At 42.7% G+C, this 13,841-nt stretch overlaps 1 protein-coding gene across 1 annotated transcript in view; it reads left to right on the forward strand.

Annotated features, from left to right (window-relative positions):
* Positions 1–4,950, forward strand: part of DOCK1 (dedicator of cytokinesis 1) — a 332,168-nt gene extending 327,218 nt beyond the window's left edge. The window contains exon 53 of the mRNA XM_051801050.1: positions 4,872–4,950. The gene's annotated coding sequence lies outside the window, so the exon portion shown is untranslated. The remainder of the gene's footprint in view (positions 1–4,871) is intronic.
* Positions 4,951–13,841: the final 8,891 nt, after the last annotated feature.

Below are 13,841 nucleotides of genomic sequence, written 5' to 3' on the forward strand. Positions count from 1 at the left end.
GCCTTGGTGCTGTGCCCACTGCCCTGGGGAGCCTGTTCAGTGCCCAACCACCCTCTGGGGGAGGAACCTTTTTTCAATATCCAACCTAATCCTCCTCTGACACAACTTCACCGTTGCAGGGTGAGTGCAAGAGTTAAATCCCGTTAAAGTCCCGTATGGAAACTCTCCTCTGGGAGGAGAAATTTCTCTCTTCACTGTACTGTAATCCTGCCTTAGAGGGGAGGATTAGAGGAGGATTAAGCTACAGTGAACCAAGGTCACTCTATTCCCCAGTGACAGAGTTCACACAGAGATTTAGTACAATTTGGAAGGTACCCGTTGACTTCCCACAGCCTCGTGGGTTTATTCCATCCTCCTGAGCCTGCCTGCATAGACTCCACCTGGGAGTTTGAGAAACATGACTTTGGGGGATGATCCTTAAACTTTCTGATCTCTAAGGGCATTGCTCTTGGGATGGCCACAGGAGAGGCAGGATCTCAGCTGGCTGCAGGCAGCTCTTTCCCTGCTCTGCTGGTAACCAGAGGGAGGATGGAGCTGTAGGTGCAAACACAGACATCTGGGGGGAAAGGAATGGCAGTTTCACTGAAAATCTGTTTTACTGGTTTCACCCTTTCATTTCTTTTTTTTCCTATTGTTGGGGTCTATTTTAAGGAGGCTCAGGGGGGACCTTCTCGCTCTCTGCAACTCCCTGACAGGAGGGGGGAGCTGGGGGGGGGGGGTCAGGCTCTGCTCCCAGGGAACAAGGGACAGGATGAGAGGAAATGGCCCCAGGCTGTGCCAGGGGAGGGTCAGGTTGGACATCAGGAGGAATTTCTTCATGGAGAAGGTGGTCAGGCATTGCAAGGGGCTGCCCAGTGAAGTGGTGGAGTCCCCACCCCTGGAGGTGTCCCAGGAAGGACTGGATGTGGCCCTCAGTGCTCTGGGCTGGGGGACAAGGTCGGGATCGGGCACAGGTTGGACTCCATGGTCTGGGAGGTCTTTTCCAACCTCAGTGATTCCCTGATTTTGGAATCTGATACATAAGACAAAATATATTGCCTGCAGCAAATAGGGATCCGGATCTCATTCTGAAATTTAAATTATTCCACAAGCAACCAAAAAACTCGTCTTTTCAGTGTAAAACTTGTTCCAGGGAGATATTTAGGCACCTGCCTAGATCATTCTAGAGTCTAATGTTACCACTCAATTAGAGAGTTTCTTTTCAACAAAAAGTAATTGAATATTTGAAGTCAATTAAACAGATGAAGTCTAACTCAGGATATGAAATGGCCAAATCTAAACTGAAAATGTGCTTGTATATATGAGGCAGATAAGTGCATTTTGCTGGTTTGAATTACCTGGTAACTTGTGAAGTGTCTCAGGGTAATTACACTTCAAAATTGATGCTGGTATCTCTGACAGGCTGGGTATATATATCTTCTAAAGTACAGATTACCAGCACATTGGAGAACTCTGTGTTTTACCATAGTTTATTAGGAGCTACACAGTAATACTAATTGCAGTTATAATTGCCATGAAGTCTGGCAGAAGAAACAGAGCATTCAAGGCATGGATTGCAATTGTTCAGCACACACAGAAACGAGTGGGGACAGATTTTGTGTTACAGAAAAGCTGGTGTGGCCCAGGAGGACACATCCTGGCTGGAGCTGCTCACGTGGGCTGGGAATGGTGCTTGGGGCTGGTGCAGCCACCTCCAGCCCTTCACTTCAATCTCAGTCAGCCCAGAAACCATCCACATATATGGGGCTGAACCCACTTTTGGATTGAGTGTGTTGTTGATCCTTCAGTTGATCCCAGCAGACTTTGGATCAGATCCCCGGGGCAGCAACATGAGTTGTGCAATATGGGCTGTTTAATATTCATGTTTCTCTACAGATCTCATTAACTGTCCTCACATTAACTCCCTGATGGACAGGGTAATTGGATACTTTTCATTTTGCAAAGAGAATATGTTGACCTTCAGTCAAATTCAAATAGACACTTTGGGGGAAGATTTAGAGTGTTCCTCTTGGAAAATGAAAATTGTGGTGTGTCAGGCATTACAAATATCTTTATTTTCTCTCAGTTGTTTCTGAGGCTTGACTTCTGATTCAGTACATTAACACCTGCAAGAAAAGCTGCTTTCCCAATGTTCTTGGCAGATTTCTGCTCGGGATTATTTCAGATTGCAATGTTTTGCTTGCTGATAAAATGTAAATAAACCCATAGGCTCCTATTCCCCTTTGATAAAGGAATTAATAGAATAAAAGATGAAATAGTCTCTCTTAAAAGATGTTTGCATACATTACACAGTTGTGAAGCTTTCTGAAGGTTGTTCATATAAAATTGAAAACAAAGCAATGCTCACTGATGGTTTATGTTGTATTTTAGCAGATTACCAGCTATGATTACGTTATGAGTTGGCTTCTTTTCCCAAGTCCTCCTTATGGATACCTGGTCAATTTTAAATACAGAACAAGACTATATCTCCACATTTAGAAAAAACAGTGGGCTAAAAGCCCATCTGACAAGCAGCAGAAATGACAGTAGTGTTTAGCAGAGGCTTCTCCAAACAAAGCTGTTACTCCTACAAAAAATTCCTGACAAGCCCAGAACAAATATTCTCACAGCAAATCGACTTCTGAGTTACATGAACCAAACTCTTTGAAAAATGCTGTGTGTTGACTCAGTCAAAGGTTTTCTCCACTGTTAATAAACTCAGCTCTTTCAGTCCTCAAAAGAGCTATTTCTATGTTCTTCTGTATGTCTTTTGTGTTCTCATTGCAGGAATTTGTTAATACAGGAGTAATCAGTAAACTCTTACATATTTCACCAATGAAAAGCCTTTCCAAGACTACAAAGGGCTTTCGAGCAGCACCTTAAAATGATACCTTAGGAATGAAAATGTTTTCCCTTCAGACATCATTCCAGATCTCCCAGGCTAGCAAACCCCACTGGCTTCTGTCATGTTTCCCATGGTAACATGAGCCTTTAGAAGCGGGAAAGAACTATCCTGAGGGGGAAAAATAACAAGAAGAATGGAAAATACAGGCTTGTGAAACCACTTGTTTCCCAGTGACTAAACAGAGAGGGTGTATTTCCATTATGTCTTTCTAATCCAGGCCAGGAGAGGCTGCAGGCTTCCATGTGTCATCACACACGTCGTGCTTCAAAAGAGGTTTCTGCTTCTTCTCCCAAGTGACTCTTGCCTGGCACACAACAGCAATAAATGAACAAATATGGGGGGTTTGATGTTATGAGTCAGAAAAATAAAATCCTCCAAAAGAAAAGCTGAAAGAGGCTCCAGAGAAGGTTCAGCCACAGATCTTGTGTGGCCTCCAAGCAAAAACACATTCTTCTAAATATCAAGTTAGACAACCATCCTACTGTGGCAGCAGCCAAAAGCAGTGCTTGGGACTGGAAATGAGGAGGTCTGGTCTGTCTAGTCAGCTCCTGGAAGATCAATTAGGAATTCTCAACATGTCTCTTGTTGGTCTCATTTTGCCTCATTGTCAATGGACAAGAACTGGTTGGTGGTTTGTCCCCCTGGAACAGCCTCCCTTAGTCATCTCTTATGTTAAACAAAATCAAATCTTTCAACTTTTTCACAAAAGGCATGGTTTTTTGGAGGTCTGTTAGGTGTCCCTGCTGTCCTCCAACCCCTACAGCTCCTCTCTGACCTTTCTTACCTATCTCTTAAATTATCTCTTAAACATCTCTTTTGTAGCAGTCACAATCCTGGCTCTTATTTCATATCCTCTCTCTTCCAGTAAGTCTTGAAGTATCACTACATGGAAAGCTACTGCCCACCTGAATTTCACCTTTGTGAATGTTTACCATTTCCTCCCTTCCCTACAGTAATTTTCAGTTCTGGTTGGTTGAGTTCTTTTATATTTTGTAACATTAAAATTTTTATATCCAAGTCATAAATTAAAATACCGAAGAAAATTAGGTAAAGAAGAGATTCCTGTGGATGCACATTGAATATTTCCAAGTGTAAAAGAAGAACCACAGCATAGTTAGGGCTGGAAGGGATCTCTGGAGTTGCTCTAGTCCAACCCCATTGATGAGTTATTGTCTCAGGGTAGAAAATGCCATTTTTTTCCAACAAAACCCCAAATAATGGGAGTCCTGCCATTACTGCCAAAGATCCCGTAGAGCTGGAGTTATTCACTATTCACTCAATGAGTTGTTTATATGAATGTTCCACATCACCAATGCTCCTCTGCTTGCTGAGTTCCTGTCACCTTCATGAATGTTTGAGAATCCATGGAAATGGTGCTGTGCTGATCTCAGCACTCAGACCCATCTGTCTGTGCAGGGAATTCCATAAATAGCACATTTTGGGTGAGCAGCTCCAGTGCAGCCCAAGACAAGAGGCTGACAAAGACTTTTCCAGCTGGATTGGAATTGATTGGTGGCAGCAGCTCCAGGCTTTCCAGCTCATGCAGAAACAGCGCAAACATGATCATTGTGTGGATGGTCAGCCTGGGGTGAAATGAGTCCAACCTTCATTGCTCACCCTTCAATCCCAGACTTTGTACAATCCAACACATTTCCTTATGGATGGACACAACACTTTTGTTTGGTTGGTTTATTAACCCCCACAAGAGCTTATTACAAAGTTCAGGAAATGATACTGGAGGATAAACCATTTCACTTCCAAATGAGAGTCCAAAGGAGGACAACCAAGATGGTGAAGGGCCTTGATTTGAAGTGTGAGGACACTGAGGGCATTTGGTGTGTTCGGCTGGAGAAGACTGAGGGGAGACCTCATTGCAGGTACAACTTCCTTGGGAGGGGCAGAGGAGGGGCAGGCACTGATCTCTGCTCTTTGGGGACCAGGGACAGGACCCAGGGAATGACCTCAAGTTGTATCAGGGCAGGTTTAGGTTGGATCTCAGAAAAAGGTTCTTCCCCCAGAGGGTGGTTGGGCACTGAACAGGATCCCCAGGGCAGTGGGTACAGCACCAGGGCTGACAGGAATGTTTGGATGATGCTCTCAGGCACATGGTGTGACTCTTGGGGATGGTCCTGTGCAGGGCTGAGGGTTGGATTGATGATCCTTGTGGGTCCCTTCCAACTCAGTGACTGTGTCCCTTCTGTGATTCTGTGATTCTGTGCTGCTTCAAAACAACAAGACATGAACCGTCATTAGCTTTGTTTTTGTCATCTTCTCTCTCTGCTTTTTAAAGCTTTTGCACGTAAAGCAGCCAGAATCACTCCCATATTTTGAGGCAGGTGACATTTCTCTATCAGATGTTCTAGTCATTGATGACTCCAGTAATGCTCTAATTATGTGTAGTGAGTTGTCTCTAAGTGCTGTATGAAAACACTCCCTGCATCATTACCCACCTTGTTGTTTACTAAATGTCTTTTATAATCCTACAGGGGCCCAAATGAAGGTTGTGTCGGTGATTGCAATCGGAATTTCTATTTTTAGGGACTTATAATTCAACCATTTATTTTCACTTCAGGCTGAAATCTGCCATACTGATTCTCAGCTGAGACTAAACTTAATTACTAAATTTAACAGAAAAGTTCAGTGTGGCTTATAGAGCTCGAGTGAGGCAACATTTTCCAATATCTTTTCTTTTTAGCAGACTAGAAGACTTAAAGGAAAGATCTTAAATCCTGAGGTGCAGATTTTAGTCTAGATCATAGAAGAATAGAATGGTTTGGGTTGGAAAGGACCATTAAAGGCCATCTAGTTCAATCTCCATGCAATGAGCAGGAACATCTTCAACTAGACCAGGTTTCTGGTCTTCTACATGTGTGGACAAGAGAAGGGGTGTGGACATCATCAGTCTGGACTTTTGGAAGGTGTTTGACATGGTCCATGGTGGGTTTTTTTGCCACAAATATGAAATTCCCACTAATATTTACAAATTATTCCAATACACTCATTTTGAGGGGAATAACACAATGTTGCTTTGGGTCCTCAGGAATTATTTCATTTGTGGTACATGTTGCTGGCTTTTTGCAAAGTGATTGCAATTGAAAGCCTTTAATTACTCAGAATGAGGTTTACTTTTGTTGCCTCCCATGAAGGTATAAAAGAAAGAAAAGGGAATTTCTAGAATAGAGTGTCATTTTCACACTGTGCACAGATCACAAGCTTAACTATGAGCCAAAATTATTTTTAAAAAAATGACTGTATTAAACATTCTGTATTTTTTTTTAAAACCCAATTTTGAAAAATCCCTAAATAGGTGGAAACGTCAATTAAATTTGTGCTGTGATGAAAAGTTTTATTATTGCCCTACTCCAACTCCACAGCAAATCTAAAATAAATTTACAATTTAAACATAACACAAAGAAGTTATTGGGTTTTTTTACAGACATGCACAAATGTGATTGGCTGCAAAAGGATGTGTGTTGCTGGTGGAGTAATTAGAGTGGCAATTTGACACATTGGCAATGTGTAATATTAGTAATATTTGGTCAAGTGTTATAAACAAACTAGAAATAGTCTGGAAGGATCATGTAGTGGCTGACTCAGCAGTACATGACTACAGAGTCATTTTTTTGAAAACTTGATGTAATTTCTCTTAATTTTGCAAAGGAATTGTGAGGTGGAGGATTTCCACTCATAAAGCACTGCTGTGGTGACCTGGTGGGAGCCATTTCACATGGGGAAGAACAACAACATGTGCTGAATCCCATGGAATGAGAGTGCTCTGGAGAATTATCCAAGACCAGAGACCAGCAGGATCTCTCCATGACAGTTTAGTGCCCTTTTGAATCCACTCTGCCATTCAAAGAAAGCCATGGCTGGTGATTTCATGTGGAAAGAGATAATAAATATAGTAGGAAAAGGAAAGGGAAAAGGGAAAGGGAAAGGGAAAGGGAAAGGGAAAGGGAAAGGGAAAGGGAAAGGGAAAGGGAAAGGGAAAGGGAAAGGGAAAGGGAAAGGGAAAGGGAAAGGGAAAGGGAAAGGGAAAGGGAAGAGAGAGGTTCGGAGGGGAGGGGAGGGGAGGGGAGGAGAGGGGAGGGGAGGGGAGGGGGGGAGATGGGATAGTGGTAAGGAATTGTTGGCTGTGAGGGTGGTGAGGCCCTGGCACAGGTTGCCCAGAGAAGCTGTGGCTGCCCCGTTCCTGGAAGTGTCCAAGGCCAGGCTGGACAGGGCTTGGAGCAACCTGGGCTAGTGGAAGGTGTCCCTGCCCATGGCATCATCAGAACTGGATGATAAATTTAAGGTCCCTTCCCACCCAAACCATTCCATGATTCTATTAAAGAGCTACTATAGTTTTATTAAGAATTTTCAGTAAGTCAGTTAAATTACATACCAGATTAAATAATTATTTAATTATCCATCTTAAATTCTAACCAGAACTTTCAGTCATAGCCCTCAAATTTAAGCACTGCCCTTCTCATCCTCCCCTCCCCCCTGAATTATGCAGGTTTAGTTTTCTCCAGTGACTTGAGTAATAACATGGTAGTACATTTTACAACAAACCTTCCATTATCTCTTTGTTTGTTTGTTTCAAAATAGATTTATAAAAATGTTTTTCTGAGTGTTTCCAATTACAAGAGAAATCTGTGCATCGTGTGGGTGCCTCACATAATTCACCCAATAATCTCAGCAGTCAATTAAATTTTAAATGTTTCTCCATTAAATACTTATTTTACCACAGTAAATAATTTAATGTGTTTTCATTTAAAAGTGTCTCACATCACAAAGTTTTCAATCTTCTTTTTTTTTTTTTTTTAATAAAGTCACACCATCCTACTTCTTGAAACTGAAATAAAAGAACTTCTGCTGAAGGATTTTTTGGCTGGTGCATTTGCTGCTGTAACTCTGCACATGCATTTGCATTTACCATCTGAGTAATATGGAAAAATAGAAGGAAAATAAATTAAAAAGCAACCCCATAAACCTGAGATCAATAGATAGAACTGAAATGCACTGACATTTTAACAAAACCCTGAATCAATTCCTATCCTGAGTTCCTATCCAAAATGTGTATCTACTTATTGTCACAATTGGTAACAACCAATATAATTAAAATCATGGAATTCCTCTGATGGACTTGGATAATTATCCAGACCCATCTCCTTCAGTGACGAATCTTTCTATGCTTGTTCTTACCAAATAATGCCCTTAACTTTCGGTTGACTTTGTAAAAGAGAACTTCGTTGTAACATAAATATAATTTAAAAATCACTGATCTCTGGGAGTTTCCTTTTATAAACAGACTGAAAGCTGAGGTTTCTGCAACCAGAAATCTGCCAGGTGACTTTGGTGACAAAGTGGGAATGGATGAGAAAAATATTTAGGGAAGAGTAGGAAGGATATTTTTATCATAGCATTCTATGATGACTATAAAATATGAAATTTTAGAGCGAAAAGACAGTACTGCATATCTGGTATCATGGACAGCATTTCTTTAGCAACTGAATAAGTTGGTCTTAAATAAATGATGCATGTTTGGGTGTGTCTACAACAGGATGGGGCAATGCCAGCACAGAGGATTGTCCTTGTCTGGAGCAGATCAGAGAATCCCAAAATGGTTTGGATTGGAAGGGACATTAAATATCATCCAGTTCTGATGATGCCATGGGCAGGGACACCTTCCACTAGCCCAGGTTGCTCCAAGCCCTGTCCAACCTGGCCTTGGACACTTCCAGGGATGGGGCAGCCACAGCTTCTCTGGGCAACCTGTGCCAGGGCCTTCCCACACTCACAGAATTCCTCCCCAACACCCAGTCCAAACCTACCCTCTTTCAGCTGTTCAGGATAACCAATTTTATCACCACCACCTTTGCCCGTTGCATGACTCCAGGACAAATACAAATATTTCTCTCTCCTTTTTCCTCTTTTGTGCATCTGATCTAGAGCACTGGAAACCTGGACAATGCAGGACTGCAAAAATTCTAACACACATCCCTCTATTTGCTTGGAATTCATTGTGGCACGTGGAACAGGACCCTGCCCATTGAGATGCCTTTAGATATCCATAGGCCCTGGCCAACACAAAACTTACAAGTCAGGGTGGGAAAGGTCAACACCAAAGAGTTACTGGTGCTGATTGTTAACAGACTTTTGCAGTTAGGTAAAATGGACTAGAAAATATTTTGCAGTCAAATATGTGCTGGGAATTAATTTCATAAATTTATCTCATTGATTTCATAGCATGAGTTATATTTTCTGAACATCATTCTTGGGTATAAAATGCTTATCCCTCCATCATTGTCTTCTCATCCCCTTTTTTGTCTCAGGCCTCACCGGCCTGGATTATCGTAAACTCTTTGGAGCTGGGATAAGTGTTTGGACAGCATCCAGCATGGGGGGACTGCTCTGGATTGGAGCATTGTCACTGTGAAAACAATACTCCATAGCAATCATGTGCAACACATGGAAAATTATGATAAGAATGTCTTTAAAGCCCTTTAATGAGACAGGATTAGGAATAAACTGTTGTCCTGCAGAAAACGTTATCGAAACTTCATGGGTATTGGAGCAACTTAAATGAAAATTGCTTATTTCTAATTAGCTTGTATTAATTGAAAGCTTTTCATAAGCTAGTGCTACATTAAAGGAAAATCTTTATGTTGCCATTCATAGCTGTTGTTCTTAGGCTTTCTCCTATGGAATAACTGCAGAGGTTTAGAAAGCATCATTTTGAAACACTTACTTTAAAAATATTTGGACTTAAAAATAAAACAATGTTCCCTGTAGATAAAGCAGAGGAATTGTTGAAAGGACATTTCTGGACAATGTCCCACTCTGTCAGCAGAAGGGTGTTTGGGGAGAGGATTATATCCCTGTCTAACCCAAAAAACCACTGCTGGGCAGAACTTTGGAATTTCAGGCTTGATGATGTGCATCAAGCAGCAGATTATTCTCTTACACTTTCTACACTTAGTAAACACTTTGCAGTACTCCAGGTGGAGGAACACAAAGACATCAGCAATATTTTCGAAAAAAACCTTCATTTATTTATATTTTTCTTCAGATTTTATTGGTGTTGGCCAAAGAACCACTTTGGAAATGAACAGGTTGTCTGACTGGATCATATCCTCTTGTGTTTGCTCGCCCTTTGGTATCTTTTTAAAACTAGAGACCTTGGCACTGTGGTTGAAGATTCCAAGGTTAATTTTCACTTGGTTGGTGGACATCAGAATTTCAGTTCACCCAGGGATACTCTTGGAGTAAAGACTGTGGCTGGGATATTTTTCCAGTATATTTTTCCATTATATTTCCTGCTTTTCTCACTGCTTTGGCTGTGGGGGGGAGTTCTGCACAAATGGGAAAGCTCATTTTATTCTCCTCTCACACAACTAAAAATGACCTTGCATGGTGGAAAATGCAGCTGAGGAGTGAAAAAAGGGCAGACTGAGGAAGCAGCTTGTGACAGATGATGCTTCTGTAAAGACTGAAACAAACTGAGGTTTGAGGTTGCTCAGAGAGTACAGCTGATGAGTAAACACTGCTAATAAGTAAAGTAAATAAGTATTTGGCTGTATGGGAGTAAATAAGCTTTACAGGATTATCCCAGACAAGGTTTTAATAGTTTCTGTGTGCAGTTTAGTATGCAAGAGGGAAATAGGAGAGAGCTGATCTAAACACAGCTCCTGATTCACACCACTGTGTCCTCACAGCTCCCAGGCATCTCCACCCTCGATGGAAACTCTTGCACAGACCATCCCCTGTAGTGACAACGTGTTATCTTCAGCCATTTCTCTCCATTTCTCCTGTGTCCTGGCTGGAATACCTGCCCAGGTTTCCCCCAGGTGTCACAGTGGCATGGGATAGGCAGAGATGTCCATGTCTCTCTCTCTGTGCTGTGTCAGGGGCGCCTGATGAAACCCTGGTGTCACTTGTCCTGAGAATTCACTTCTTGGCCATGAACCTCCCTGTTTTGGCGGAGAGATGAACTGATGGCACAGCAGGAGGCTCTGCCCTTCCTGTGGGTTAAGCCAACAGAGCAGGGCAGTAAATCTGTCCCAGTGTATGAGAAATGTGTATTAACTGCTTGATTTCAGCATCTCTGAACTCCAACTCTGCATTGCACCATGTCCATGACTGAGATCTGAGCAAGAGGGGTGGCATCCTGTGCTGGCAGGGGTTTGTCCCCTCCACCCTCCTGCAGAGGTCCTGAGGAGCAGGACCTGAAGAGCTCCAGCCCAAGACAGCTCCTTCCTTACATCAGTTACCTTGCTGTTTCTCTTTCCCAGCAGTGCCAAGTTGCCTCTATCAGATCCTGAGTGCCAGAACAGATTTTGGGAAGTTTTCCATCTCTCTAATTAATTAAAAACAACTTCTGCAACACTGGTGTTGGGCCTGGGTTTGTTCATGATAAAAGCCAACCATTGTCTCTTGAGTGCTAAAATGGAAAGTGTAGGTGTTCAAATGAGCTTATCATGGAATGGTTTGGGTGGGAAGGGACCTTAAAGCTCATCCAGTTCCACCCTCTGCCCTGGGCAGGGACACCTTCCACTAGCCCAGGTTGCTCCAAGCCCTGTCCAACCTGGCCTTGGACACTTCCAGGGATGGGGCAGCCACAGCTTCTCTGGGCAACCTGTACCAGGGCCTCACCACCCTCACAGTGAATTTATTCCTTACATCTAACCTAAATCTATCCTCTTTTAATTTAAAACCAATCCCCCTTATCCTGTCACAACAGTTTGGTAACCAAGGCCACACAGTGCTCTTAGACCAAGGAGACAAACTTGGTTGGGCTTCCTGAAGAATCCCTTACCTTTGTGAGAAGAACATTTGGTTTGGTGGAATAAAGTACTCCACACAAAAATTGAGCAAAAAGACAAATGGATCCCACAATGAACGAGAGGAAATAGGACACAAAAGTGAAGTTGCGAGTGCACAAAACAGGTCTCTTCCAGTTGTTTTCAAAATGCTCTGAATATAAATACAGAAGCACCACAGGGCACCTCCAAACCAAATAAAACCTCACAGAGGGTGTTAAATTAAAAGAAAACATGAGCTATAAGCCCTTTAGCTGAGCATGGAGAAGTGGAAGCTCCTGCTCTGGACTGTAGCCAACAGGCACGAGGGGTGATGGGCCATGTGCTGTCCATGGAATTGCAGAACACACCATGGAGAGCCAGTGGGTCACTGCTGCATAAACTTTCATGCATCCATTTCATGTGCTTTCCTTCCTGTGCCTGCCATCACACAGAGCCCATCAAATGATGGAAACTGTGGATTTAGGATTTTGCTGGTTTGGGTTTAGTGTTTTGGGGTTTTTTAATATTGTTTTTGCTTACACATAAAATAATTGTAATAGTCCTTAAAAGCTGGTTTTCTCCTCTTTAGCCACCTGCTGTAACAAGCATGATCAGCTCCAAACTTAGTGGGTTTTTCTTCATTATTCTGTACATAAAGGAAAAAAAAAAAACAATCAAGAGACCAGAACTGAACTTTTTTGGGAAAAACTTCTTGGCAGAGACTTCCTACCTGTCTCACTCCAGTGGCAGTGTCGTGATTGATAATGAATAAGTTATAAATTCCATAAATACTTAAATTTTTATACAGCACAGTCATATTACAAGCAAAAGGAATGATTTATTTCTATTCTTGGATGCTGAAGCCATGTGGATTCCCAGTGAAACAGGGTCTGGGGCTGTGGTTTGTGCTGACAAGGAGTGAGCAAACTGCTGAGCTCTCTTCCATCTCACGTCCTTGATGCAGGTGGCCACATCCTTGTTTCTTTCATCTTTCATAACACAAAAGGGAATGCTGTGGGAACACACTGGCTGTCTTCCAGTGTGGGAGATCTTGCACTGAATTTACAAAGAAGACTTTGGAGAGAAGATTTTGTGTTTGCTTTGTCACGTCCTGCCTGGGTTGGCCCTTCCGCTGAAAGGTTCTGCTCTGTTCTTCTCCCACAACGTTCAGAAAACAGGAAGTTGTTGTTGTTCAAATCACTGCCATTCAAATCCCTTTCTTGACATTAAGAAATTACATTTGGATATTCTGCTGAAGTAAATCTTAGATCACAGAATCACTGAGGTTGGGAAAGACCTCTGAGATGATCAGGTCCACCCTGTGCCCAATCCCCACCTTGTCACCCAGCCCAGAGCACTGAGTGCCATATCCAGGCCTTCCTTGGACACCTCCAGGGATGGGGACTCTACCACCTCCCTGGGCAGCCCCTTCCAATGCCTGAACATCTTTCCCATGAAGAAATTCCTCCTGATGTCCAACCTGACCCTCCCCTGGCACAGCTTGAGGCCATTTCCTCTCATCCTGTCCCTTGTTCCCAGGGAGAGAAGCCCGACTCCCCCCGGCTCCCCCCTCCTGTCAGGGAGTTGCAGAGAGTGAGAAGGTCCCCCCTGAGCCTCCTTTTCTCCAGGCTGGGCCCCCCCAATGTCTCCATTACTCTGATGTAACATGGATGTCTTCATCACTCCAGGCCTCCTCCACAGCTGTGACCCAACAGGTCATGTCCCAGCTGGGAGGAGCAGAGGGGGTCAGGGTGGGCTCACCAGGGCATTTGTTTTATCAATTGCATTTTGTATCACACTGTGCCCCATCATCCCTACAGGCACATTATGATTCTCAGCAGTTACTCAGTTTTATGAGAAGGAGAATTTGTGGAAGAAGGTCAAAGAAGATTAATAAGGGACAAGATGTCTAATAACTACACAATAGTAGACAAAAATAGGAGAATGATCACTGCTCATACTGTGCTGTTTGATCTTATTACCCTGCATTAGCAGAATTCATAATTTAAAACTTTAATAAACTCTCAGCCTCTTTGGGCCAAGATATATGTTACTGCTGGTTTTATTAGCTACATAATAGGAAGAAGCTTTATGCAAAGTAATTACCTTGCATAAGCAAACACCTAATCACTCCAGGAAAATTCTTATGAGGAACTAAAAGGGACAAAATC

The sequence above is a fragment of the Manacus candei genome, unplaced genomic scaffold, assembly GCF_025592945.1.
Source record: "Manacus candei isolate 608988 ecotype Guabito, Panama unplaced genomic scaffold, ASM2559294v1 h1tg000050l, whole genome shotgun sequence".
Lineage (NCBI taxonomy): Eukaryota > Metazoa > Chordata > Aves > Passeriformes > Pipridae > Manacus > Manacus candei.